The sequence below is a fragment of the Myotis lucifugus genome, unplaced genomic scaffold (genome assembly GCF_000147115.1).
Source record: "Myotis lucifugus unplaced genomic scaffold, Myoluc2.0 scaffold_46, whole genome shotgun sequence".
NCBI classification, from domain to species: domain Eukaryota; kingdom Metazoa; phylum Chordata; class Mammalia; order Chiroptera; family Vespertilionidae; genus Myotis; species Myotis lucifugus.
The window spans coordinates 3,993,221-4,021,216 of NW_005871094.1; the positions used below are offsets into that span (position 1 = coordinate 3,993,221).

Below are 27,996 nucleotides of genomic sequence, written 5' to 3' on the forward strand. Positions count from 1 at the left end.
CCCGTCCCCATCTGCAGCTACAACCTAAGATGCCTACAGATATGGGCAGTGTGACCTGTGCACAGGAGAGATGCAGAGGAATGGGGTGGGAGGGAGGGTGCCCTTGGGAAATTCGGCAGCCTGCTCGCCTTCACTTCCTGGCCTTGCCCCGAGCAGCCACAGCCTCCATGACTTTAGTGTGGTCTCTTCTTCCCCCAGGAACTGCATGGGCTTGATGGGCTTCAAGTCTGTCCAATTCCTAGGCAATGGGAATACCAGTGGGCAGGTTCAGTTCCATGACAGCCTCCTCAGAAAGCTCCCCCCCCCCCAGATGTCTGACAATGCCCCAGAGGCTGTTGCCATGGGCTGCAATCAGTACCGTGTCCCCTCCTTGAACAGGGGAACTATTTCTTCATTCCCAAAGGGCAGAGCTCTGGCAAGGGTGTCCTTCAGACTCTCCCAGGAGAGTGGCTGATCTTCACTGAGGTCTGCATACCTGCGACCCTTACTGATGTGGCTGTAGAAGGGAAGGTCGGGTTCCATCAGTGGTGGGATATCCTAGGAGCGCCTCCAGGCCTTTACCTGGGGCTCACCATGCTTCGCAGCAGTTTCTGCTTTATTAAGGCCAGTCAGACCCCCACAGGGCCGCTCATTAAGAGGCCACGTCCTCACCACAGGCAGCCACATGTGGTCCAAGGCATCCAGCACTGCCCAGAGGGTCCGCATTGCCCTCTTCTGCACTGAGGTAAAGCAGATGTCAAACTCCCAGCCGGCATCTCCCAGCGCCTGCCCGCACTTAGTCTCCTCGCGCCTCTTGGTTCTCCAGGTTCAGTGCTCTGGCTCTGCGGGATTAGCACCGGCTTGCAGGCGCCCCCACGGCGGTTCCGAGTACCCTGCAGACTGGGGCTCACCGAGTCTCAATTTCCTTTTTCAGCCAAGAATGATCGGAAGTGTGTTTTATATTTTAGAGGGACTTGAATTTAACCAAGAAAAGGCACAGCAATGCTAATATACTTAACATTGCCGACTGTATACCTACAAATAGTTAAGATGGTAAATTTAAATTTAATGTGATGTATATTTTAGCACAATTTTTTTAAGAAAATTAATGCAAAAATAGGTAAGTAGTTTTCTGGGCAACCACAAGGGTCTTTAAAAATGGAAGAGGAGGCAGAAGTACAAGTGAGCTGGCAGCGCTGGGAAGACTTGCCCATCCTTGCTGGCTGTGAAGATGGAGAAAGGATACAGGAGCTGAGAAATGCAGCCGTCAGTCTACAGAAACCGGAAAAGCAGGGCACAGATACCCCCCAGCCTCCAGGAAGGAAAGCGGCCCTGCCTTGATTTTAGCCAGGCCTGTTTTGGAATTCACCCTCCAGAACCGAAAGAGAATAAATTTGTATTGTTTCAATGTGTAAGGGCATTTTTAACAAATCCGTTTGAACAGATTTTAAGAGAGGCTATAACAGTGCAAACTCTTTTAAAAAATATATTTTTATTGCATTCAGAGATGAAAGGAGGGTTAGAGAGAGATAGAAACATCAAGGATGATTGATTGGCTGCCCCTTGCATGCCCCACACTGGGGATTGAGCCCTCAACCTGGGTAAATGCCCTGATTGGGAGTCAAACTGTGACCTCCTGGTTTATAGGTTGACCCTCAACCACTGAGCCATGCCAGCTGGGTAAATCATGCAAATTCTAATGAACTTTCATTAGCAACAGTTAACCCCTGAAGTTCATATGAGATACAGCATTAGTATTAGCCCCGTTCTAGATCTGCAATCTAAGCATAGTGATGCATATGGCCTGACATATACTAGTAAGCCATAGGGAAATTCTTCCTAAAAGATACTCAGAGCCTCTCGTCCTCTTGCCATCCTTTTGTACAAACAGTGCAGAGAGCACCATCCAAGTTCTTCACTGAGAAAATGGAAGCAGAAGAAAGTTAGGCTCCCAGACCTTAGGATCTCAGTGGTCAGTGAGGGGCAGAATCTCCTAGATCAAGGCTATTTATTTCCACCATCCTCACTGAGCTCTCCAGAACCCACTCCATACGGCCGGTATCAAAACACAAAGCCCCTGGGACCAGAGCCAGTGAGGCCCAAGGAGCCAGAGCTCGGGAAACATTAACCTGAAATACTATTAAAACTTTCATCTGCAGTGATTACAATGGTAGTGAGAGTGTAAGCTCAGGAGAGAGAGAGAGAGAGAGAGAGAGAGAGAGAGAGAGAGAGAGAGAGAGAGAGAGAGAACAGCTCACCAGCCTCTTTGCCCTCATCAGGGCTTAAGGGAATTCTGTTCTTGTACAGAACCTTTGCCACTGTGTCCCAGCTGTGCTCCACCTGCTTATCCTTTGAACTTTAGATTGCATTAGAAGAGCTAACATTTGCTGGTTTGACAGGAGGCTGAGCCTCTTCTCCCCTCATCTCCATGGCCATTCGAGAAAGGTCTGAGAATAAGAATGATTCCTTTAATAAATGGAGACAGAGATTCCACTTCACCCTCCCTCTGCCAGATCACAAGGAAACGATTTGCAGCTGAGTGATTCAGGAAGTGATACTGATGATTGAAGAAACATTCAGCTATAAACAAAATTTACAAGACATATGACAATGTATTTTATACTAAGAAAAAAAATTCCTAAGACTGAGGAAAATCTACTTTAAATGGTAAAAGAAATCAAATTTGATTCAGAATTTTCAATTGATGTTACATTTTTTAACCTTTTATGAGGACCTGCATTTCCATGTGTTTTCATTTAATCCTAAAACTTTTTTGAAGTTTTTTAAAAATAATTTTCTTTTAAATCCACTTGCTCTTTTTTTTAAAATATATTTTTATTGATTTCAGAGAGGAAGGGAGAGGGAGAGAGAGATAGAAACATCAATGATGAGAGAGAATCATCGATTGGCTGCCTCCTGCATGCCCCACACTGGGGATTGAGCCGGCAACCTGGACATATGCCCTGACCGGGAATCGAACTGGTGACCTCTTGGACCTGGGTCATTGCTCAACCGCTGAGCCACACCCAGCTGGGCACTTTATTGAAGTTTTAAAGATGAGAAAAAAGACTCAGGTTAGTAACTTGCCCACATAGTATTAGTTAACAAGTGGCAGATCAGGTGTTGTAGTGTTCAAGTTCAGTGCTCTGTTTTACTAGATTGCTATCTTCAATTGTGAAATGTCAAAACTATGGATTTATAATAAATTCTGTGATTTTAATTATATCTTTGAGCCTTTTCTATCTCGTATTCCATAAATTTTTGTTGAAAATCTATTAATCCTTGACAAAATTAAATTATAATTTAGGGTAAGGTGAAGCTAAATAATTATTTTAATGAAATAACTTATCTCAATATTTTTCATCATTTTCTTATTTTGCTTTTGAGAGGAAAATAAACAGTTAAGTGTTGATATAATTAATATTTACATCTCTAACATTTTTTTATTTGTATGAAAAAAATAAATATTAGTTTATAATTGAAAGCCAAAAAATAAAAATAAAAAAATGAAGACAGAGCCTCATCTCGCCAACAATATTTTCATCAGTCTTCCACTTTACTGTTTTTAAAAAGGAATTCAAGGGGATTTTCAGGTTTGGTGCAATTCCTCTGACCTAGGATTCTCCAAGTTCATAGGTAAGGGCAGGACTTTCTGGCCTATCAGATGGGGAAACTGAGGCAGGGATTGGGAGAGTGATGAAGTCAAAGTTACTCAAGATTAGAAAGAGCAGAATTTTAAAATCTCTGATTCCTAATGAGTTGATAAGACACTCAAGCAGTGGGTTTCTGATTTCCCCTTTTTTTCCCCTCAGTGATTCCTTGGTTTCTTAGAATAATTATCTCCTACGCTTCATTTACAGCTCTCTTTCTACAAGGCACAAAATGAGGATGAAGATGAAGATGAACTCCATGTGCTTAAAACAGGAGCAACACTTTCTCTCCTACCCTGCTCCCCCATCTCAAATTATCCAAATAATTTCTGCAGTCCCTAAGTCCTGTAAAAAACTTAAAATCATCTTTTAAAAGTTTACATTTTTGGTGTGAAAATGCTATTCCGACTGTGAATTCTGGGGGCAAAAATATTTGCATACAATATTTAAAATAGGACCTTTACAATAAACTTTACAAACTTTTTAAAAAATATTTTATTGATTTTTTACAGAGAGGGAGGGAGAGCGATAGAGAGTTAGAAACATCGATGAGAGAGAAACATCGACCAGCTGCCTCCTGCACACCTCCTACTGGGGATGTGCCCGCAACCAAGGTACATGCCCTTGACCGGAATCGAACCTGGGACCCTTCAGTCTGCAGGCCGATGCTCTATCCACTGAGCCAAACCGGTTTGGCAAACTTTACAAACTTTTATATAATCTTTTGTATAATCTTTACAAACTACTTTCTTATGTAATCTTCCTCAGAAAGCAGTTTACTTAAGAAGGCAGTTTATCAAAGTTGTAAGTTGTTAAGAAGTTACTAAGGAAAATCATTTATGGGCAAAATAAAATATTGATCAAATGGTTATAACTTGAAGTGAGCTCTCACATAAAAGAAAAAGAAAATGCAAAGATATAAAGGCACTCAAGTGAAAAGGGATCTAGAAATAGAATTGATTACTAAGGGTTGTTTTGCTTGGTTTTGTTTTGTTGTTTGTTTTTTATGAAGGGCTGAAATGCCTTCCCTGGCCATAATCTCCTCCTTTTCCTGCTCCATGAAAAGAATCAATAAAAACACCTGAAACTTATAAGGAACTACTTCAACAGAGGCTGTGAGAAAGGGGAGTCATTGAAGTGATTCTTTAAGCTAAAGCAATAGCCAATAGTTGATGGAAGCTGTGAAAACAACATTTCACCCTAAGGCAGAAAAGCCATGGACGTGAGCCACCTTACATGTTATATGACTTTAACATAAGGATTAAAGAGAAACGACAAAGACATTTTAAAACCAAGTCTTGGGAAAATAAACTGTGTTATGAATGATCATGTTTAGAATTTATAAGAAATGAACTGAGTTTTGCCACATAGCAAAGTTTTTTCAAACTATGGTCCATAGATTAGTGCATTTGAAGCAAAGGGCACTAGAGATGGAATGCCACTGTTCACCTATATTCAAGCATTTTCCTTTCTACCTGAATATACCATGAGACTGTATTCCCCTTTCTAATTTACAGTGAGGTGTGATTTCTAGATTGAGTTCAGCCACTACCATAATAGGCTGTAAACACTCTCATGTGCTAATATATCACATTCTCAATCTTATCTCTCTCTCTCTCTCTCTCTCTCTCTCTCTCTCTCTCTCTCTCTCGCTCTCTTCCTGTTTAGATATAGGATTTTCCCACAGAGGATTCTCAGTTCTTACAAGATGACAGGACCATAAAATGTAAGGAGTCTTGGTCTCTAATTCTCTACACAGGAAGCTGCCAATTTGGTTCGGGATATGAGTGAGAAATGAACCTTTTATGTGTTAACTATTTGAGGTTTGAAGGTTATTTGTTACGAGGATAGACTACCTTGATTAATACAATACATATTAAAATGACCTGATTCATTGTTCCATTCTAAGATACATTGAATCAGAAATTCTTGGAATAGGATCCAGAAATCTGAAATTCTTAACAAGTTCTCCAAGTGATTCTACCCACATTGAAGTTGGAAAACCGTTTTATACTTTGATTTCTTTAAAAGTTATGCATACATATCAAAATGAAGTCTTTCTTAAGCTGAAGTGTTCAGAGAGTTTTAAATCTATTAGAACAATGCATTTGAAACAATGTTAATCTTGTTTTCAATGCCATGCTTAGTTTAAACCATGTAGGTCAGATTATGCAGCATTTAACCAACAAATATGTAGTAAGCACCTCCTATATGCCAGGAAATATAGTAGATGCTGGAGACACCTGATTAACAATATAGCCACATTCCTTGCTCCCCCAAATACTCCTATGGTTATAGATAAATATAACATATTGTGATAAGTAGAAGTACCTGGTGCTCTAGGAGCAAATATAAAAAACATTTAACTCAGGTGTGATGGCTTCAAGGCAGATATCTCAACTAAAGCATGAAGGATGAATAGGAATTAGCCGGATGGAAGGGAAGAGGAAAGAGGGAGGGTAAAATGTTATTCCAGGTAGGCAAACAGTATGCACTAAGATAAAAATGAGAGAACATGCAACATAACATTAGGATGGGCATGATGAGAGCTGGGGCTAGAGAACTAAGTATGGCCAGGTCAATGAGGGCTGTGGAAATCAATTTAAGGAACTCAGAAATTATCTGGAGGGAAATGAGGTGCCACTGAAGGGGATTAAAAGGAAATGCACTTTATTAGACTTGCCTGTAAAAAATTCTCCAACTGTATTGAGGAGAATGGATTGGATGGGCCAAGACTGGGGGAAACCAGTTAAAAGACTGATTTGTGTGTGTTGCAGAATTCCAGGTGATAAGTTAACTAATTAATTTGTTCATGCAACTAACTTTTAATAAGCCCCATGTGAGGGTCTCACAAATTTTAAAGGAGAGAGAGAGAGAGAGAGAGAGAGAGAGAGAGAGAGAGATTGACTATTAAAAGGTAGTGACCCAGAATGACCAGTAAGGCTGAAGAGAAGTACTGTACTGGTAATTGATGAAATGTGGGAGTGGAGGAAGAAGTCCAAGATGATGCTATGGTTTCTGGCATGAATAAATGGTACCACCATTCATGGAAATAAAGAAGACAGGAATAAGATTAGGTTGAAAGAGAGATTATGTTCAATTTTGGATTTATACTGCCGGATTTCAAGGCTTATTATAAAGATATAGTAATCAAGACTGTATGGTATGGGCATAAACGTAGCACAATCGATCAATGGAACAAATTAGAGAGTCCAAGATTTTTCAACAAAGTTACAAAAGCAATACAGTGGAGTAAATACAGTCTTTTCAACAAATGATTCTGTAACAATTGGACAACCATATGCAAAAAACCCCCACTTTGATCATAGCTTATACCATATAAAAATTATCTCAGAACTGATTTTAGATGTAACTGTAAAACCTAAAACTGTAAAAGAAAATGTCTATCAACTTAGACAAAGATTTCTTAGATACAATACCAAAAACCCAAGCCATAAAAAATGGACATATTGGATTATATCAAAATTAAAAACTTTGAAAGAAACTTCATCAAAATTAAGAACTTCATTAAGATAATGAAAAGACAAGCCACAGATTTAGAGAAAATACTTGAAAGTCACATAATTGGTAAAAAACAAACAAAAAACTTAGATCCAGAATATATAAAGAATTCTTAAAATGTAGTAATAATAATAAAAAATTAAAAATGGGCAAAATTTTGAAAGGTTACTTCACCAAAGAAGGTATATATAGATGACAAGTATTTACATGAAAATTTGCTCATCATTAGTCATTAAGGAAATGTAAATAAAAACTTCAAGAAGATGCCACTGTATAACCATTTGAATGGCTAAATTTAAAAGACTGATCATACCATGTGCTGGGGAAGGTGTGGAGCAACTGGCACTTTCATGCACCACATACTGCTGGTGGGAATGAAAAATGGTACAACTACTTTGAAAAACAGTTTGGCAATTTCTTAAAAAGTTAAACATATACCTCCCATATGATCCAGATATTGACTTATAGGTATTTACTGAAGATGTATGTCTATATAAAGACTTGTATTTATATATATCAGATTTATTTGTAATAGTATATCTATAGTACAATGGAATACCACTCAGCAACAAAAGGAATTAACTCAATTGATATATACAATAACATAGATGAATCTCAAAATTATAACTGAAAAGTCATTAAAAAGAGTATATGCTATATTATTTTATTAAAAACTCTAAAAAGTCCAAATGAGTCTTTAGTGACAGAAAACAGATCATAGTTGCCTGAGGACTGATGAGGAGTGATGTAGTGAAGGGGTTAGAGGGAGGGATGACAAAGGAATACAAAGAAACATTTGGGGGTGATAAATGTGTTTATTATCTTGGTTGTGATGATGGTTTCATGGGTGTATACATATGTAAAAGTTATTCAAATTGTACACTTTAAATATGTGTACTTTCTTATATATCAACATACCTCAATAAAACTGTAAAACTGTTAAAATACTTAAAAAAATAAAAACAATCATTCAATTCTTTAAGGGCCTGAACAGAATAAAAGAAAGAATTCTTATTTAAAAAGAATTCTTGCTGAAACTGGTTTGGCTCAGTGGATAGAGCGTCGGCCTGCGGACTGAAAGGTCCCAGGTTCGATTCCGGTCAAGGGCATGTACCTGGGTTGTGGGCACATCCCCGGTAGGAGATGTGCAGGAGGCAGTTGGTCGATGTTTCTCTCTCATCGATGTTTCTGACTCTCTATCTCTCTCTCCCTTCATCTCTGTAAAAAATCAATAAAATATATTAAAAAAAAAAAAGAATTCTTTCTCTCTGCCTGCCTGTCTTTGAGCTGGGACATCAGTCTTCTCCTGCCTTCAGACTTAGACTCATACTGGGACTTGCACCATTGGCTTTCCTGGCTCTCCAACTTGGAACTAGAGATCTTGGGAATTCTCAGCCTCCATAATTGCATGAGCCAATTCCATAAGTAAAGTAAATCTCTCTCTCTTGCTCTCTCTGTAGATGGATATATAGAGATATACACATATAAATATAGGTAGAATATATAATTCTTTATAATTAAATAGAATTCTACATAAATATATAATTACATATAATATAAATTCTATATCCTATCTAGTATAGAGGGAATATGCTAATTGACCATCACACCCTCACAAAGATGGTGGCGCCCATACCAATAAAGAGGGAATATGCTAATTGACTGTCACGCCCTCACAAAAATGGCAGTGCCCACAGCCACAAGATGGCGGCACCTAGCCCCTCAGCCCCACCTCATCCAGCCGGAGTCCCTAAGTCCCCTCAGCCCTGCAGGGAAAGGCAATTGGGCCAGCAGGGGAGAGGGCAGTTGGAGGCAATCATGCTGACAAGGGAGCAGTTAGGCATCAATAAGGCTGGCAGGGGAGTGGTTAGGGGGCTATTAGGCTGGCAGGCAGAGTGGTTAGGAGCCAGCAGTCCCGGATTGTGAGGGGGATGTCCGGCTGCCGGTTTAGGCCTGGTCCCCGAGGGGTCCCAGATTGGAGAGGGTGCAGGCTGGGCTGAGGGACACCCCCCCCAACCCCCTGTGCATGAATTTCATGCACCAGGCCTCTAGTATTATATATAGAAGTCTTGGTATTTATTAATTCTATATATTTATATAGACTTCTATATATAGAATGCAGAATATATATTATATATGGAACTATATGTATAATTCTATATAAATAGAATATAGAATACACATGTATATCATTAGTTCTATTTCTAATACAGTTTAATACAGACTAACACAGAGACAGAGAATGTGAGCAGTTGGATCAGTCAAAACATGGCCAGGTGTTGAACTGGACAATAAGACAAAAGAGTTGAGGAAAGACAAAGCAATGAAAACAAACAGAGGTGCTGAGTATGGGGGGAATAGAAGTGTCAAGGAAGTAGGGGGGTCAGAGTGTAAACTAACAGAGAGAGTAATGGGAGAATAAAAGTAATTGCCAGGATAAGAACTTTAAATGAATGCTGTCAGAAACAGAGGTATTCTCGATGATGACAAAATCTAGGGCTGTGGCCTTGGAAGGAGGTGGCTGAGAAAAGGTAAAGGAGAGGTTTGTGAGCATTATGTAAATCAAGGAACTGATTGAGTAGGGTGTTGAATCACCCATGAGTTCTTGGTGAGAGGAACAGTCAAAAGAATGCAGACTTGTTACTGATGTCAGCTTGTCCTATTTGCAGGTTTTGCTATTGTAAATGATACGGTACCTCTGGAGAAATTGTACTCCTAAACTAATAAAATGATCATAAAATATTATTATGCCTGAGATATTTTGATCAGAAAAATTGTGTATTTACTGATCTATATGGTGCAACCTTTTTTTTGTTGTTGTTCTTTTATGTTATTTTTACCTTTCATGGTATAGGAATTTTAGATATCTATATTTATATCTATCTATCTATCTATCTATCTATCTACCTAGCTAGCTATTTTTTCTATTTATATACATATTAGAAAACGTCCTTTCCTGCTATTGATCTTTCCTAACCCCTCACCTGGCAACTGTGCTTCAGCACGGTAACTTGAGTGGTTATGATTGGATGAACTCTACAAAGTGAGAACATTGGATTAGATCAGTGAGAGGTTCTGGACCTTTAAAAAAAATTGTCGACCTCTTTGTAAATTTGATGAAAGTGTGACTTCTTTATGCAGGAAAATGAATGTTTTCATACACCCACAGAATTCTGTCACTTAATATAATCTGAATTTTATTATTGTGGATATCTTTTCAGCTGTACAATATTACAACTACAGTTATACTACGAAATCAGTTGGCTTATTTGCCAATTTTTAAAGTCTAATTGCAATCTTTTCCCTTAAACTTGTCTCTCAGATCTCATTCTGTAATGGGTGAGGTCAAGGGAGCATATACATTTCTCTCTGTGGCCTGATCGTTCTCTCCGAGTGTGACCCTTCCCTGACAGAGCACCGGGGAGTCTTCTGCTAGTCACCCCAACAGGTTTTATTTTTAAAGGGTGGGTCTCTCTGACTGGAACAGCTGAGCCTGTCTTCCTGTTTGTTGACTGGCAACAGCCCAACTCCACAGCTGACGTGGTGGAAGGGACAGCAGGGACACTTCCATCAGCCAATTCACTCTGCCCTGGGAATTACAAGTCAGAGAGAGGAGTTTGGCACAGAAGGCAGTGAGGGAACTGATGGGCTGATGACAGTCTCCACTGAGCACATTTGTGCTCGTGGTCTCAAGAGTGCTTAGAAGGACAAGCCTAGGGAGAGGCCCTGGGTGAAATGAGGAAAGAGAAAGGAAAAAATACCCCCCAAACAAGCAAGCAAGCAAAAAACATACACCATTTAAAAAAAATCGAAAAAAATCACTAACAGTTTGTCCAAAGCAGCAGTTGGAGATTTAACTGCTCAGTATCCAGAGTAGGTGCAAATTCAAATTCATTTTAGAAAATAAGTGGGCTTCATAGACCAGACTATTTCTTTCCACTCTTCCTCTTAGGCAGAAAAGCTACCTCTCCCCTGTTACTCTCTATCTATGCCTTCTCTCCCCCCACCCCTTTTTATGACAGTTTTATTCTCTCTTCACCTATAGCTATACTGTATCAAATTCCTAGAATGGTGAAATAAAAAATTTTGTACAATTTATTTACTTACCATTGGGAAATAGATAAAATAGGTTTTATCTATTGCCCAAAATATTTGAAATGATTTACAATAAAGACTAAATTGCTAGAAACCACTAAAATATAGCAAAAGAATAAGAGTCAAACAATAGATGGATTATAGTTGTGTTGTAAAAAATTAGGCCAACCAAAACTACTACAATTGATCCAAAACATAGCTCTGAGTTCCACAGAATCCAAGGTAAAAAAATATAATCCCTTGAGGTAGTCTTCACTGCCTATTAAATTAAATATACACATTTTTTCCTATTATTAAATTCTCAAATGAATCTATATGTCATAGAGATATTCAATTAACATAGTATATTTAAATATCTTCAATTTTATTTGAGATGTGGAAACATTTTTCCATGGAATGTTTTCAAGTATATCCTTTATAAATGCCAAGGGGGAGAATTTAAGTCATGGATTTGTTAGGGTTTTCTCATAGGTAGGTTGAAGAAACCTGTCACAGTAATGTTATTGGCTAGTTTTTGACTTGTCATGAGGATAGAATTTAGGCTTGAGGGGAATTTAGTCTAAATGAATAAATTGTTAGCTATACTTCTTAGAACATTTCAATGATCAATTGTCTCAGTTAGGTTACTAACCAACAATGGATGGCAGGTAATTTGAGATCTGAAGCATAGAACTTCCATTGTGTTGATATTAGAAGGTTGGTGTACATTAGGTGTCTGGCATGCTGATGGCAAAGCCAAGGTTTTATTATAAAAACAGGAGCTTGATATGGGAAGTCTTCTCATTTTTACTCTGGGTAGGTTTCAGGTGCCTATGCAAACAGTGCCAACATTTTTCTCAGGAAGCAGCTTTGGTGGAAAAGTAAAATATCACTGAAAACTAAACGAAATAACAAGGTTGGGCAGTCTATAAACTGAAGCACATCTGCCCACGGCAACTATTTTGAATTTGGCACAGTTAATTTTGGGCTTTTCTTTTTGAAAGCAGTTAGTTGATGGCATTATTGGCTTTAAGATGATGGCTACCATGGACACAGACAATAGTGTGGTGAAGGCCTGGGGGTGGGGGTGGTGCAGGGTGGAGGGGTCAATGGGGAATGAAAAGGGGACATCTGTAATACTTTCAACAAATTAAAAAAAAAGAGAGAGAGAGTAAGACTATGCCATCATCAAAGGATAGAATGATGAATGATCTTCCTGTTTGCTATTGAAAGAGAGAATGCATCCAGCTCATCTAAAAGTTGTTCCAAATATATTTGGTATGAGTTCGAGAGGATGAAAAGGAGCTGTATAGTTGCTACTAACAAGGCCCAGGATCTCTTGTTTCTGCTCCTTAGGACTCATTTAAAGGTACCGTTGACATTAGACAGAGTAGGATCAGATTTACATTATTCATTTGAATAAGGACAAAAGGGGACATAGTACAAGCTATGAGAAGCAAAAGATTCATAATGTCAGCATGGTTGTTAAAACAAGAGGGAATTTGCATTACAGTTTTTCAGATTATACCAAAATTTTTTTTCTCCTTTAGATTCAGAGTCTACTTAAGTACCTTGTCCTATGATTTAGCCTTTGAGAACAAAGAATTCCTTTCCTCTGTGTCCAGTTATTTCCCCTCTGGGAATTCGATTATCTTGCAAATCAATAGTCGGGTAGAATAGAGGTTCTAAGAAGAAAATAGTAATAAAAGACACTTCTTTGAAAAGACAAATCCAACCAATGTTGCCAGTGGGCCATGAACAGCAGAATATAATCAATAGAATCATCTGGACCTGACGTCCAAATAAACAACATTGAAAACAACAACCAAATGTCTAGGTCTTAAAATAGACTTTAATAATATTATAATAACTATGTATAGTGTCAGGGGGCATCAGATTTATTGGGGTGATCAATTTGTAAATTATATAAATGTCTAACCACTATGCTATACACCTTAAACTAATATAATGTTGAATGTCAACTGTAATTTAAAAATAAAAATAAAAAAAAAATAGACTTTAAGTCAAAACTGGTTACAAGCAACAAGGAAGATTATTATATTGTGATAAAGTGGTCGCTTCATTAAGAGGATATAACAATTGTATACATATATGCATCAACATCAGAGCACCTAGACATATTAAGCAAATACCAACATATCTGAAAGGGGAACTAGACAACAACACAATAATATTAGGGACTTTAATACCCCACTTTCAATAATGAACAGATCATCCAGATATAAATTCAATAAGGAAACACTGGACTTGAACTACATCTAAGACAAAATGGACATTCCACCCAAAAGCAGCAGAATATATATCCTTTTTTTTTTTGACCACATGACCTGTACAGGCCTAGACTTTTTTTGTTTGTTTGTTTTAATGCTTAAAGTATTACAAAGAGTATTACATATGTCTCCTTCCCCCCCTCCCCCTTGACATATATATCCTTTTTAAGTGTCCACAGACATCTTTAGGATGGATTCATATTAACTCACAAAATAAGCCTTAGCAAATGTAAGATTAAAATTTTATCAAGTACCTTTTCTGACCACGATGGTTTGAAATTAGAAATCAATACCTGGAGGAAAACTGGAAAATTCACAAATGTGTGAAAATTAAACAACACAACACTCACAAAAAAATTAACTAGAAATGAATTAAAGGCTTTAAGACCTGAAACTGTAAAACTACTGGGAAAAAAAATGCACACATAAGGAAAAAGCTCCTTGGCATTGGTCTTGGCAGTGATTTTTTTGGCTATGACGCCAAAAGCACAAGCAACAGAGCAAAAATAAATAAGAGGAACTATATAAGCTTCTGCACAGCAAAAGAAACCATCAGCAAAATAAAAAGGCAACCTGTGGAATGGGAGAAAATATTGGCAACTCATCTATCTGATAAGGGGTTAACACCCAAATTATATAAGAAACTTACACAACTCAGTAGCAAAAAACAAACAATTGAATGAAAAAATAGGAAAAGAACTTGAATAGACATTTTTCCAAAGGAGACACAAATGGGCAAAAGGTAAATGGAAAGATAGTCAGTATCACTAATCATTGGGCCAATAGGAACCAAGAGAGGTATCACCTCACATCTGTTAGAATGGCTCCTATGAGAAAGACAGGAGACAAGCATTGTCTTAAAACTCATGGTAAGGCTGTGGAGAAAAGGGAGCCCTTGGGCACTGTTTGTAGCAATGTAAATTGATACAGCCACTATGAAAAAGAGTACGAAGGTTCCTCAAAAATTAAAAATAAAGCTACCATGATTCAGCAATCCCACTTCTGGGTATATACCAGCAGGAAATGAAATTACTATCTTGAAGAGATATCTGCACCTCCTTCCATGTTCACTGCAATATTCACAGTAATATTCACAGTAGCCAAGACAGGGAAACAACCTAAGTGTCCATCAATGGATGAACTAATCAAGAAAATTGGTTTTATATACTCAATAGAATGTTGTTCAGCCACACAAAAAAGGAAATCCTGCCTTTTGCAACCACATGGGTACAAGTTGAAGACATTATACTAATTGAAATTAGTCACACAGAGAAAGGCAAATACTGTATTTCTCCCTTATGTGTGGAATCTAAAAAAGCTGAACTTGAAGAAATAAAGAGTAGAATGGTGATTACCAGGGTCTGGGGGTGATGAGGGTGGGTAAAGGAAATGGAGAGATGCTAGTCAAAGAGTACCAACTTTCAGATATAAGATGAATAAACTCTAGGGATTTAATGTACAACGTAGTGACTATAATTAACAAAATGCTATACACTTGAAAGTTGTTAAAAGTAGATCTTAAATGTTATCACTAAAAAATGGGAATTATGTGAGGGGATGGAGGTATGTTTACACATGTGTCAAATCATAACATTGTATACCTTAAACTTACATATGTCATATGTTAATAATCTATAATAATAAAAGCATAATATGCTAATTAGACTGGACAGCCGAATGACCTGCTGAACAATCTTCCAGATGAAGCCAGGGCTGTGAGGGCCGAGCCCTTTGCATGAATTTTGTGCACCGGGCTTCTAGTATCTCAATAAAGCCGGGGGGGGGGGGGAGTCTAGGTTTTGACTAGAGAACTGATTGTGTGTGTACTCATAATGAGGGAAGCGAAAGAACTGTGAACACATTTGCACCCTGAGTTTGTGGTGCAAACAGTCATACCACTGAAATAAGCAATGCTCTACTTCCTGAAGCATCTTGCCACCTTTTCACTCCAGCTCACCCATGTACAGGACCTTGTTGTGTAAGCCTCTTAGAAGGAGCTGGGAAATATTCACACCACCCTTTTGCCACCATCTTTTGCGAACAGGGCTACAGACAAACCTCACTGGGTTCTTCTGACATTTGCCAAATTCCTACACAAATAACCACTACCTGGACCTCTAGCAGCTGGGAAATAGATCAGATCTAATCGGTTTAGACTGACAAGGAGGTCGAGTCGGTCTGACTTTGTTTTGAAACAAGACTAGATACTTGTTTAGGAGCTGTGAGAGGGCAACTATGTGTTAAACACAGCACAGTGAGCCTGGGAGACACAGCTCTGGGCTTCTCAGAGGGGTGGGGGTGGGGGGGAGGAATGTCCTGGGTGCACAACTGGAAAATATTTTAACACCTTCTGTCTCTGGATGAAGTACTGTCCTTCTGTTCACTCTAAAGCCTCTCTGTTCTTTCTTTTTAAACATTCAGTTTAATTCAAAGAAAGTGAGACATGGACATTTTAAGAGGGAGCATCGCTGGAAGAGGTCAGGTCGGAAACGTTAAGTGCTCCAGGCTCTGGCGCTCTTACTAAGGAGACAGAGAGTGCCGGTGATGACAAGACACACTCTCAGATAGAGGGACTGTTTACTGCAGTTTGGTAGAGACCGGAAAATCTTTTCCGACAGGACAATGATCACAATGACCGTTGTGGGCCTTCCATGGTGCCGACCTGCAGGTATGGTGGGGTTACAAATCTCTCTTCACAGTTAAGGAAGCTCTGTGTACACTCATTTGCATGAAATGAAGTGAAAGGGAATTGGTAGTGGAGAAGCCTAAAGGAGAGTGGGTTTCCATCTGAAATGTCTTCCAATTGTTCTCTGATACTCTAGGCCAGTGGTTCTCAACCTTCCTAATGCCGCGACCCTTTAATACAGATCCTCATGTTGTGGTGACCCCCAACCATAAAATTATTTTCGTTGCTACTTCATAACTGTAATTTTGCTACTGTTATGAATCGTAATGTAAATATCTGATATGCAGGATGTATTTTCATTGTTCGCAACCCACAGGTTGAGAACCGCTGCTAGGCTAACAATTCAAAACGGGCCAGGATCTCAACAGTCAAGGGGGTTGGGGCTGAAACTCTGCCACCTGATGCCAGTCACCTGCCTAGGTGGGTGCTTTCTACCTGTAGGAGAATGACTTGTCTTGCGGCAGGGATGGGGAGTCCAGAGTCCAGAACTTCCCAGCATTTTGAAGTTCTCTGTGTCCCAAGACTTATAGGAAAATGCCTGGGCTCATCCTGTGGCCTGGTGGTGGAGGCAGAGGCTGGGACATTTGAGCGTACCTAACTAGGGCCACTCATAACTCAGGTGGTAATGTCAGAAGTTTCAGAGACAACGCCAAAGGTGTCTGTTAGGAATGGAATGGTCAGAAAAGACGTGGGGCACCAATAGTAGATTGTGTTGTGGGGCACATCTGTCCTGGTGTGAATGACAAGTATAGCGTATGGAAATAATTCTTGGTTCAAGTGTGACCTGTGCAACCTACCCCAGATCCTTTGGATTTTGCGTCCTTAAAACTCTAGCTCCTGTCTCAGTAAGAGCTGGATGCTGTTAGTCGACGGGCTGAGAACCATCAATTTCAATATCCCCAGATTATGGCAAAATCATTTAGCAGCTCCTCTGACTGATGGGCTATTCTTTTTCTCTTCCATCATCACAGCATGCCGACTATGTGTTTGCCATAATTAACTAACTTAATGTTAATAGGAAACTTCAGTGATGTGTATCGGCCCTCAAACTCACTAAGATCTTAGGAGGGGAAATAAGAGTAATTTTTTTTCTTACTTTACACAATCCCCTGGGGAAATCAGAAGCTAAGGAAATTTCCAACGATGAAATTAAAAACCATTCCCTCAGTGAATTAAGTGAAATAATAGAGAACAATAGTGGCTGAAACGGAACTGTAAGGGACTTTTTAATGTCATTTTAGAGTTGACAATGCTGGCCCACAATAGGACTTCAATAAATGTTGAAAGCAAAAGGTGGGTTGGAGGAGAGAGATTGAGAGAATGAGGGATGGATGGAGAGGTGGCGGGGGAAGGGACATGGAAAGGAAAGATTGCTGACTCAAGTTTAGCTCTGATTTTTGAGGAAACCAATGAAAAGAGAGACTAAAAATGTTTGTAAACAGATTTGTTGCAAAAGCATTTCATTGCTTCCAAAACCTTTGGACATGTCAATAGTTACACTGACATGTAGCTAACAATCAAGGAGATTCTATAATCTCTTATTACAGTGGGAGCAGTGTCCCAGCATTGCAGTAATGATACTGTCATCCGGAAGTGGAATGAGTAAGGCTTATTTGAGTCAGGTAAAGCTAAAAACTACCAGGAAAGATGTTCTCTCAACACTTTCGGATTAATATGAGAAAATACAACGGTACCCCATACTCTCAAGCTCTTAAAACATTATAACACACACACACACACACACACACACACACACAGAGAGAGAGAGAGAGAGAGAGAGAGAGAGAGAGAGAGAGAGACACATATATATGGTTTTTAATTCAAAGATTCAGTTGTGGAAGTCAGTGCTTACCCAAGACCCTTTCCTGGTGATTAAATTAAAGCTGTCTATATCACTTGAGAAACCTGTCTGTACAATTTTGGAGCTGAACATTAGCATAATGTTGATAGGTGATTTGTCCTAGTCTATAGTATTTTCGTTTGGGGCTTGGGGTTAGAATTATATACACCTTCATCATTCCGCCAGAAATTCTAAGTGAAGGATGTGACCTTAATCCACAGATATTAATCAAAACCCAATTAAATACCAAATGATTAATGATGACAATCTCAAGTTCCTCTTTTGAACTCACTTGAGGGAGAGAAGACTGGAAAATATATAAAAATGGAAATAGAATCAAAGGAAGAAAAAGGTGGGAAGAAGGAAATAATGGCAAAGGCCTAGAGAAGCAATCAAAAGTAAGGGAAATCCCAAGAAAAGTCATTGATTAAGTGGGCCAGAGTGCCCACCAGGAGATGGCTGGCATAACACAAACAGAAATGCATCCCCGAAAGGCAAAGAAGTCTTCTGTCCAGAGCAATTGCCTTTATTGCCTCTGATGCCCTTTCTCAACCACATCTTTCACACAATACAGACTCTGCCCTCCAGAAAATAGGGACCTGACTATTCAAACTGTCCAGAGAGTAACCACCAGGGCTCATTCAGCCCACACAGCTTCCACATACTGATAAGGTACCAAGAGGGGCTCCAGCTTTCTTTCTTAATTACTAAGGCTTTATATCTATCATGCCTCAGTCTATTCATTGTGGATTATAATTTGAGTATAAAGAAACAAATCAAGATTTTGTTGTTGTTGTTGTTGTTGCAAGTGACAGAAACTTAACTCAAAGTGACTTTAGCACAAAAAAGGAATGTATAGGTTCTTATGATGGAAAAATCCAGAACTTCAGGTATGGCTGGGTCCAGGGGCTTGAACCATATCAAGTCATTATAACTCAACTAGAGGCCCGGTGCACGAATTCATGCACCAGTGGAGTCCCTCAGCCTGGCCTGCAGGATCGGGCTGAAACCAGCTCTCCGACATCCCCCGAGGGGTCCCAGATTGCAAGAGGTGCAGGCCAGGCCAAGGGAGCCCACTGGTTCATGATCCGGGCCGGGGAGAGACGTGGGAGATTGGCCAGCTGGGGAGGGACCACGGGAGGGCTCCAGGGCATATCCGCCTGTCTCGCTCAGTCCCGATTGGCCGGACCGCAGCAGCAAGCTAACCTACCTGGTGGTCAGTGCACCTTATAGCAACTGGTTGACCGGTTGACTGTCTGCCCCCTGGTGGTCAGTGCACATCATAGTGAGAGGTTGGGTGGCCTTAGCATATCATTAGCATATTACGCTTTGATTGGTTGAATGGCCGACCAGTCGACCAGACGCTTAGCATAATAGGCTTTTATTATATAGGATTTTCTTATTTTATCTGTAATAATGTCATTTTTAAGATGTTCCCCATATGAGGTGCCCAGACACTTCAAGTATCTATCCTCCTTCTGTTAATAGCTAGAAATATCTGCAAGGGCTTATCTTTCCCCATAATTCCAGTGGAAGTCAAAGGATTGAATTGGATAGTTTGGCTTGGATTGCATGGCCATCGTTGAACTAATCAGGGTAGTTCGCAAAATGGAATACTAGTATGTTCACGGGCCATGCTGGGGCCACATGACAATTTCAGGACGTGTGGGTGGGATGAATTCTGTAGAACTACCCAGACTGGGAGAGGTATTGTGACCAGAAGAGCAGTCAGTGACCATTAGGAATCCTTTCTCTGCTTTTTCTTTTTCTCCACATTCCTCGAAACTTTCCTTTGCTTTCCAGGAACCACTTCCCTTACCTCCAATTCCAATTGGAAAATGAATTTCTCAGTTACTTATCCACCCAAATGGTGTGTTACTTATGCCCTGCCTTCTTTTCTCTTCTCTCAGAGCTTTCAAACTAAGTGAAAATATTCCCCTCAGCACTTGCTGCCTGCTTTCAAGACTCTTCTAGATAACTTGTCTCTGCTCAGGTAATTTTCTCTTCTCTGATGACTTCTGCTTTCCTCCAAATCCTATCACTTCACTCTGCAACGTTTTGCTGCCTGCTCCCATGCCTCTTAATACTTCCCTTTGCCTCATTCTGTCAGCATCTTGAGCTTCTAGGCCTAAAGAGCCTGCCAAACGGTGCTGACGTTAGCGTATAGTAACACAATTATTTGTTAAACTATTGACCAAAAAGAAATAGTTTTTAAAAATCCACAGGAATTGGGGGGGGGGGCGTAATTTGCTATAATGAATGATGGTCATAATTGCAAAATTATTGCACCTGGGTAAATGTATGGAATTATTTTTAATTCCAGGGGTTAGTAATTTCATGGTGTGATAAGTATCCTGAGAGGTTAAGGGGAGAATTCTGAATTTATAGGCTGGGTTTTCTTTCCCTCACAAAATATGTAATGCTAAGATTGCAAATTCAAATGTCTACAGAGCCCTGGCAGGTTGACTTAAATAAGAATAGACGTGGATCTTAGATGGTAAAGTGATGGGGAAGACTGGTGAACTGGAACATGCATGACCCTTCTAATGGTGGTGGGTAGTGGTTAAGAGCTCAGATTCTGGAACCAGACAGACTGAGTTCAAGTCCTGGTTCCATCACTTCTTACTCTGTGATCATAGGCTGAATAGCTGACCTCTCTGTGCCTCAGTTCCCTGTCTGTAAAATGGGACTATCACCAATATCTGCCTTGGAGGATTGTTGGGGGCTACTAAATGAGATAATATAGCTAAAGCACTTAGAATGGTTTCTGGCACATAATGAGCACTGTATGTGTTGACAATTATGGTTTCCAAGTGCAGCCTATTATTTCCATACAGAAATGTGTTCTATCTTGTGGGATCTTTTAATATTAATTTAGAAATGTAGTTTTATGTTTCCAAATGATATTTGTTTGAACTGAAACTATTTAGTTGATTTTCAGTTTAATTAAAAATATTTTAAAACACCAAGAAAGCTCTATTGGTTAGGAATGCATTCAGTTGCTAATTACTGAAAATCTACCTTACATTAGGTTTACCAACTACAGCTTTATTTTTTTTTCACATAAAACGATGTCTGATACAACCACTTTTAAAAAAAATATATTTTATTGATTTTTTACAGAGAGGAAGTCAGAGGGATAGAGAGTTAGAAACATCGATGAGAGAGAAGCATCGATCAGCTGCCTCCTGCACACCCCCTACTGGGGATGTGCCTGCAACCAAGGTACATGCCCTTGACTGGAATCGAACCTGGGACCCCTCAGTCCCCAGGCCGACGCTCTATCCAGTGAGCCAAACCAGCTAGGGCTAATACAACCACTTTGGAAAACTTTTTAGTTGTGCATCTCCTAAGACCCAGCAATTCTACTCTTAGGTATATACCCAACAGAAATGTGCTTATTATTAGATTGTTTAAGAATGTTCTTTGATAATAACCCAAAACTGGATAGTTCACAAATGCTCACCAAGGTAGAATCAATAAATTGTGATCTATACACATATGGATACCATAAGGTAATGAAAGCAAATGAACCACAAGTACATACACAAATAGGGAAGAAGCTCACAAACATAATATTGAGTGAATAAGATCAGACACCAAATCATTCACACTGTAGAGTCTCATTTATATAAAGTACAAAATTGGGCCCTAACCAGTTTGTCTCAGTGGATAGAGCATCAGCCTACGGACTGAAGAGTCCCAGGTTTAATTCCAGTCAAGGGCATGTACCTTGGTTGTGGGCATATCCCCAGTAGGGGGTGTGCAGGAGGCAGCTGATTGATATTTTTCTCTCACCGATGTTTCTAACTCTCTATCCCTCTCCCTTCCTCTCTGTAAAAAACCAATAAAACATATTTAAAAAATAAAATAAAGTACAAAATCGGGCCAAATCCGAAGCAGGAAGGGGTATCCTCGTGGAGGTAAAGACTGAAAGAGGACATGGTGTGGGAAGACACTGGGATGCTGGTCACGTTCTGTTCTTGATCTGGGTTCTGCTTTCTTGTGTACATATAGTTTGTGAGATTTCGTTGAGCTGTACACTTATGGTTGGTGTCTTCTCTGTATGTACATTCTACTTCAAAGAAAGTATGTTTTAAAAAGAGGAAGAAGTCTAGAGGTGACTGATGTCTGGTATTGTTCCTGGGGCCCAAGTCTATATACATTTTTGCTCTGTATCCTCAGCCTGTTGGCCTTCATCCTCTGTCTGTCACCACATATGGCAGTTACAGGCATACTTAATACAGTGTACTTGTGAGAATTAAATAAGATAGAGCATATAAAGTTTTTAGTAATTGCCTTCAAGCATTCTGTGTCATATTCACCTTTATGGACATCTCCCTTTTTACCACAACATAAAAACATTCTTTCCAAAAGCTTCCCCTTACCCTAGCCCAGTGGTTGGCAAACTGCGACTCGCGAGCCACATGCGGCTCTTTGGCCCCTTGAGTGTGGCTCTTCCACAAAATACCGACTTCTGCGCATGGGCCACGAAGTTTCAATCGCATTGTATGTGCGTGCCCAGCACATGGTATTTTGTGGAAGAGCCACACTCAAGGGGCCAAAGAGCCACATGTGGCTCGCGAGTCACAGTTTGCCAACCACTGCCCTAGCCCAACAGTCTTACTTACATCTCAAAGGCCAAAGGTGGGTCATGTGCTCACTCTTAGTTGTAAAAGAGCAATCTCCCCACCCTCAGTAATGGGAAATACCAACGATGTAGACAATTGGAAAAGGTATTTTTGTAATCAATTAACAGTGTCTGTCTTTTAGGCAGATACATTTGCAAGTTGAGTGTAATGGTTGTTATTTCTTCCTAGAACTATAAGGGTATTTCCCTGTGTGTTTTCATGGATAGAATTTATCATATTAAATTTAAGAGATGTGTTTGTAATTAACATGCTGCTCTTGTCCAACCTAATAAGTCAGGTTTAGCAAAAATGATAAGGTGGTCCAGCGTGATGAGACTCTTTCATCATGAATTATGAGACTTTCTTTTGATTAAAAAAGCAATGAAATGTAGAATTGCTCTTCTAAAAATATCTATATTAGATTTCAGACTACAAAGGCTAATTTTGTGTATAAGTAAAAGCAAATTTATTCATGAGGTGAACACTGAACACCTTTCCAAAAATCCAGAGTCCCTAGTAATCTTGAATTTTTGGCTCTATGAATTGGCCTCTTCTAGATATATCATGTAAGTGGAATCATACAATATTTGTTATTTTGTGTCTGGCTTAATTCACTCAGTATAATGTTTTTAAGGTTCATCAATGTTGTAGCATGCATCAGGACTTCATTCCTTTTTATGGTTGAATAATATTCCATTGTATAGACATACCAGGCTTTTTTAATCCACTCATCTTCATTGGCTATTGGATTGTTTATACCTTTTGACTATCCTATATAATAAAAGGCTAATATGCAAATCGGTGGCTATGATGCGCACTAACCACCAGGAGGCAGATGCTCAATGCAGGAGTTGCCCCCTTGTGGTCATTGCGCTCCCACAGGGGTAGCGCTGCTCAGCCAGAAGCAGGTAGCGGGCCTAAGCAGTCAGTCAGACATCCTGAGCTGGGCTGAGGGACACCCCCCTCCCCGAGTGCACAAATTTTGTGCACTGAGCCTCTAGTTGTAAATAATACTCCAATGAACATTAGTGTATAAGTATCTGAGTCTCTGTTTTCAATTCTCTTGGGAATATACCCAGGAGTTGAATTGCTGGGTCATATGGTAATTTTATGTTTAGCTTTTTGAAGAACCGCCAAACTATTTTCCACAATTGCTGCATCATTTTACATACAATTTTACAGTCCCATCAGCAATATAAGAGGTTCCACTTTCTTCCAGGATATGTTCTCTTGCTGAATTTGTGCCACTGATGGGCATACTCCACATCTGTTTCTCCTCACGTCACATGCCATGCTTCTGGGAGAGAGTGCAAATGGCCCAGCTTAGGTTGGGTCAGGCGATTGCCCCTGTTAGCAATTGACAATGGGGAAGGAGAGGAGGGATCATGTGATATAGATGTGGTCACATGGGGGCGGGGTCGCCTGAGCTGTAAACAGTAAACCCAGGAGGTTTGTACAATATTTGGTTGCTTCTTTTCTGAAATGGGGACAATAATACTTAATACAGTGTACCTGTGATAATGAAATAAGATAGTGTATACTGTATGAAGTTTTTCGTAATTGCCTAGCATTCAATAAGTGAAAGATAATAGCAACAGTAGCAGCAGCAGCAGCGTCTCAGGGTGGGAGGGAGTAAGGATGTTTATGGGCAAGCACAGCTTTTCTCCGTCAAGCGTCAAGTGTGCTGAGCTTACCTATTACAAAGGAAACCCTCTGTCATAGACGTATAAGTTTGACTTTATCCAAAGTAATTTTTGAGCCTATTTCTATTTTCACCCTATATTGCCTTCAGGGGCAATATGTTTCATTTCTTTACTATCTGCTTCGTCGAGTAGTAATTTGTTGTATTTCCTAAAAACCACCCCCTTTCAGCTCCGGAGGCAGCTTCTTGTGTCTACCTCAGTGGCCCTCAAGACCTTCTCCACAAGGACCCGCTCACGTCTCTGAATTCAAGTGAATGGGAGCATCTGTACAGGTGCTGGGCTTTCTTCTGGGTTGTATTCCAAATCATGCGCTTTCTTTGCCTATCTTCACAGACACGCTGGCAGCCTTTCTAGCTTTATTGAAGTGTCAGAGTGAAACCACTTCTTTACAGCCTTTGTGTGAGCTGCTGCCTGTAAGGACAAAGCCGAGACACTGAGTGGCTGCTTGGTGACTGGATAGGTGCCGTCACCATCTATGCGCCTCGTTCCTGTCGCATGTCACCCGGCACAGGTGATCCAAACGCATGCCTCAATAAAATGCCTAATTACCTTACCTGCTTTTGGAGTGAGTCTGATCACAAACCAAAATTCATGAAGGCAAGAGTCTACTGATTCAGAATTTAGCGAGCACACACATTTTTTACCCTCCTTATTCCTTTTATGATTAGGGGTGCAATTAGGGACATCTGAAAAGATATTTTTCTCTCTATAAAACTATAGAGATCTGGTTCATGTTTTTCCTTGGCCTCCATCAACTGAATTAATCACAGTAACCCAAACTCTGAGAAATGCTACTGCGATGTGATCCACAGGCGACAACTGTGTATCTTTCCTCTATGTAGTCACCTCCCCATTATCTGCACAAATGCAGGGGTGCGGTGGTGCAGATAATTCAAAACAGCAAATAATCCAAATGCCATTTCTGCTTGGCTTGAGAAGACATTATGCAAATTTTGGGCAGCAAATTTACCTTCTTTATTACATTTTGCTTGCATTCATATTAAACATTTATTTGCATTCTCTGTGAGTGTGTGTGTGTGTGTGTGTAGTGGGGTGAGAGGTGTTGGGGTGGGGGTAGGAATGCCATCCCTGGAGTTCAAGAGAATCATAAAACCTTGGTACTTGGAGGAGCCTTAGAAATCATTATGCAACTTTTTCTTTTATTTTTGTTAGAGGAGGCAGCCTAGGCCCCCAGAGGTAATGTGACTTATGAGAGATCCCAGTGTAAATTGGTGGCAGAGCAGGGACCAGACTTAGCTCTCTGGCTCCCTTGTTTCAAGAGGAGAAACACACAATATTAAATCAGAAGCCAGCCCTGGCTGAGTGGCTTCTTTGGTTGGAGCATCGTATGTACACCAAAAGGTTGTGGGGTTCGATTCCTGGTGGGGGTGAGTACAGGAGCAACCGATCTTCTCTCTCTCTCTCTCTCTCTCTCTCTCTCTCTCTCTCTCTCTCTCATCAATAAAAACATATCCTCAGGTGAGGATTAAAAATAAATAAATCACAAGCTGACAGAGTGTCCCAGCCTTTAGGTTTCCAAATGCAAACCCATAAACACACTTCTCAGTTCCTCCAAAGGGTGAAGCCATCTGCGTTCTCACTTCTGGAGGCACAAACCTTCCTAATGAGGCTGGATCAGGAGACCCTCCCTCCTTGTGGACTAGACAACATCTGTTTCCCACGGCAGCCAATGGCCCTGTGGGCTCTGAGTCTTCTGACACATGCTGTCGGGATGTGATTTGCTTGGCATCAGCCAAGAGCTTGCTCTCCGGAAGTCACCCGAGATCCCTGTGAGTTGGGTGTGGGAATTGCTGGAATCAGTGAGTCTGTACCTAGGGGAGTGCGGCAGGGGAGAGCTCGCGTGAGCACTGTGCTTTGAATCAGGACTCCAGGAGCTATGCCCACCTGATGGGTAATCTAGGGCTTGGCTGCCAGTGAGTTAAGTTGACCTTGAAATAACAGCTAAAGAGCAAACACGAAGCAGATAGGCAGCCTCCACCGCTGGCTAACTCCCCGAGAAGTACAGCAGGGAGGTTTGAGAAAAGGCACTCAGAAGACCAGCCAGCCAGCAAACATCAGCTCAGGTGCTCTGGGGAGCTGGGGGGCTGGAGGCGACATTAATGAGCTCGGCATCAACTTTCAATCCAACGGGTGGCTGTGCCAAGGGTCATTATCAGCTAATAGCTTTTTGTAGCTTGGAGCTGACTGGCAGTCGTTTTCTGTGTGGGCAGGTGTTCTCGGTGCGGGTCCTCCTGGAGCAATGCGGCAGAAGTGCTGGAGCACCTGGAGGCGCTCAGGGGGCTGAGAACGGAACCCAGAGGCGGAGATGCGCTGGGCCGGGGCACAGGCAGGCTTGCTTTGAGCTTCCAGTCTGGCAAGTTGGATCTATCAGTGCCCCTCACCTGTGCGGCCCACTCTTATTTCTTGCCAAGGATGAAGACAATATTTACTGCTGAATGCAGAATAATGTCTAAGCTACTTGATGGGTGAAAGGCCTTCTTTTTAATCAGAGGTGGATTTTATTAATGGTTTCTTCTTCCTGGGCAAAGCCTTTCTCTCTGCTCATAGCAACATCTGCTTAGAACTGCTAGGATTATCAACGATAGCAATGTTACAATATAATAGGTTCCTAACACGAATGCATAACAATATAACTTTAGTTTATGAAATGTTAGCATTGAGGGAATAGTTTGTACAGAATTTTCCATTTAAGTCTCACAACAGCCATGTAAAGTAGGTGAGAGCATTTTATTATCTCCAAGGCTTCAGAGAGGTAAACTGCTTTAACAAGGACATAGAATAGAAACTTGAACCCAGGCCTTATACATCTTTTCCAGTTTCCGTGGCTCTCCCTCCAAACACCTGGGAGGAAAGATTAAATGGTTTATGAGAAGAAAAATGGAAAGCTGTGAGTTGAATCCTAGTGCTCAGCAGAATGCTCAGTGCATGGGAGACAGAGCAATTATCAGCTCAGAGGGACACAGAATAGGTAGTCGCCTACATAGGGTAATTTGAGGATTACTTGAGAGAATTGGAAATGCAAATTCGTCGGCGTGATCCAGACCAGCTGAATTTGAAACTCTAGTGGTAGACACAGCCATCTGTGTTTTAATATGTCCTCCAGGTAATCCTGAGGCACACCACTGGCTTAGACCAGGGGTCAGCAACTTTTGTCTGTTAAGGACCAAATAAGTATTTTAGGCTTTGGAGGCCACACAGTCTCTGTCAAGATTATTCACTTCTGCCAACGTAGTGAAAGCAGCCACCGAGAGTGTATAAATGAATGGATGAGGCTGTGTTCTAATAGAACTTTATTTAGACTAATTAGGGCTCACTTGGTTAATGATATTAATGCACTTCAGTGTGAGTACACAGCAGAATAAATTCTGTAAAGTTGATTTTTCAAAGTGTAATGCACTTTTTAATGAAACTTTAAGATATTTATTTTTCCTGATGACTCACCTCAAGTGTAAGAGGCTAGCTGTCCAGTATTCCAAAGACATTCCCTGCTGTCTTCCAAGTTCCAAGAATGCTGTTGAGAAGTCCACTGCCATTCTGATCTTTTGTATATGACTTTTAAAACATCTCCAAAAGGCTTAGGCCCTTTATTCCTGATCTAT

General features: G+C 40.4%; 1 pseudogene; it reads right to left on the reverse strand.

Annotated features, from left to right (window-relative positions):
- Positions 1-130: 130 nt before the first annotated feature.
- Positions 131-27,930, reverse strand: LOC102434279 (annotated as a pseudogene).
- Between the last annotated feature and the right edge of the window lie 66 nt (positions 27,931-27,996).